The sequence below is a fragment of the Coturnix japonica genome, unplaced genomic scaffold (assembly GCF_001577835.2).
Source record: "Coturnix japonica isolate 7356 unplaced genomic scaffold, Coturnix japonica 2.1 chrUnrandom589, whole genome shotgun sequence".
Taxonomy (NCBI): Eukaryota; Metazoa; Chordata; class Aves; order Galliformes; family Phasianidae; genus Coturnix; species Coturnix japonica.
Genome location: NW_015439962.1, coordinates 39,001 through 41,137, shown reverse-complemented (window position 1 = coordinate 41,137; position 2,137 = coordinate 39,001). Strand labels below are relative to the sequence as shown.

General features: G+C 54.3%; 1 long non-coding RNA gene across 2 annotated transcripts in view; it reads left to right on the top strand.

Moving 5' to 3' along the window:
- LOC116652671 overlaps positions 1-2,137 on the top strand; it is a 22,791-nt gene that overhangs the window by 7,271 nt on the left and 13,383 nt on the right. Inside the window, exons 2-3 of one of the 2 annotated variants that reach the window (XR_004305811.1) lie at positions 258-349; positions 459-527. This is a non-coding gene — a long non-coding RNA (uncharacterized LOC116652671). The remainder of the gene's footprint in view (positions 1-257; positions 350-458; positions 528-2,137) is intronic. The other variant, XR_004305810.1, reaches the window with a different exon arrangement.

The window sequence follows — 2,137 nt, the reverse complement described above, 5'->3', positions numbered from 1 at the left end:
TCCCTGCCCCATAAGTGCCGTCCCTGCCCCATAAGTGCTGTCCCTGCCCCATAAGTGTCCCTGCCCCATAAGTGCCGTCCCTGCCCCATAAGTGCCGTCCCTGCCCCATAAGTGCTGTCCCTGCCCCATAAGTGCGGTCCCTGCCCCATAGATTGACCCATAAGTTGGGTTATGGGGGTCCCTGCCCCATAAGTGCCGTCCCTGCCCCATAAGTGGGGTCTCTGCCCCATAAGTGCCGTCCCTGCCCCACACATCAGGGTTCTGACGGAGCTGGTGTCGAAGATGCGGGACATGAGGATGGACAAGACGGAGCTGGGCTGCCTCAGGGCCATCATCCTCTTTAACCCAGGTACATATAGGGCCATATAGGGCCATATAGGGCCATATAGGGTCTTATAGGGTCCTTATGGGGTTATGGGGTCACTATGGGGCTATGGGGTCTCTATGGGGTTCTATAGGGTCCTTATGGGGTTATGGGGACAAGACGGAGCTGGGCTGCCTCAGGGCCATCATCCTCTTTAACCCAGGTACATATAGGGCCATATAGGATCCTATAGGGTCTTATAGGGCCATATAGGGTCCTTATGGGGTTATGGGGTCCTTATGGTGTCACTATGGGGTCCTTATGGGGTTATAGGGTCTCTATGGGGTCCTATAGGGTCCTTATGGGGTTATGGGGTCCTATAGGGTCCTTATGGGGTTATGGGGTCCTATAGGGTCCTTATGGGGTTCTTATGGGGTTATGGGGTCCCTATGGGGTCCTTATAGGGTTATGGGGTCCCTATGGGGTCCTTATGGGGTCACTATGGGGTCACTATGGGGTCCTTATGGGGTTATGGGGTCACTATGGGGTCCTTATGGGGTCCTTATGGGGTTATGGGGTCCCTATGGGGTCCTTATGGGGTCCTTATGGGGTCCTTATAGGGTTATGGGGTCACTATGGGGTCCCTATGGGGTCACTATGGGGTCCTTATAGGGTTATGGGGTCCCTATGGGGTCCTTATGGGGTCCTTATAGGGTTATAGGGTCACTATGGGGTCCCTATGGGGTCCTTATGGGGTTATGGGGTCTCTATGGGGTCCTTATGGGGTCCTTATGGGGTTATGGGGTCACTATGGGGTCTCCATGGGGTCCTTATAGGGTTATAGGGTCCCTATGGGGTCCCTATGGTGTCCCTATGGGGTCCTTATGGGTTTATGGGGTCACTATGGGGTCCCTATGGGATCCTTATGGGGTCCTTATGGGGTTATGGGGTCACTATGGGGTCCCTATGGGGTCCTTATGGGGTTATGGGGTCACTATGGGGTCCCTATGGGGTCCTTATGGGGTTATGGGGTCACTATGGGTTCCCTATGGGGTCCCTATGGGGTCCTTATAGGGTTATGGGGTCACTATGGGGTCCTTATGGGGTCCTTATGGGGTTATAGGGTCACTATGGGGTCCCTATGGGGTCCTTATGGGGTTATGGGGTCACTATGGGGTCCTTATGGGGTCCTTATAGGGTTATGGGGTCACTATGAGGTCCCTATGGGGTCCTTATGGGTTTATGGGGTCACTATGGGGTCCTTATGGGGTCCCTGTGGGGTCCTTATGGGGTCCTTATAGGGTTATGGTGTCAGTATGGGGTCCCTATGGGGTCCTATGGTGTCCTTATGGGGTTATGGGGTCACTATGGGGTCCCTATGGGGTCCTTATAGGGTTATGGGGTCCCTATGGTGTCCTTATGGGGTTATGGGGTCACTATGGGGTCCTATAGGGTCCTTATGGGGTCCTTATGGGGTCACTATGGGGTCCTTATGGGGTCCTTATAGGGTTATGGGGTCACTATGGGGTTCTTATGGGGTCCTTATGGGGTTATGGGGTCCTTATGGGGTCCTTATGGGGTCCTTATGGGGTTATGGGGTCCCTATGGGGTCCCTATGGGGTCCTTATGGGGTTATAGGGTCCCTATGGGGTCCCTATGGGGTCCTTATGGGGTTATGGTGTCACTATGGGGTCCTTATGGGGTCCTTATGGGGTTATGGTGTCACTATGGGGTCCTTATGGGGTCCTTATGGGGTTATGGTGTCACTATGGGGTCCCTATGGGGTCCTTATGGGGTTATGGTGTCACTATGGGGTCCCTATGGGGTCCCTAT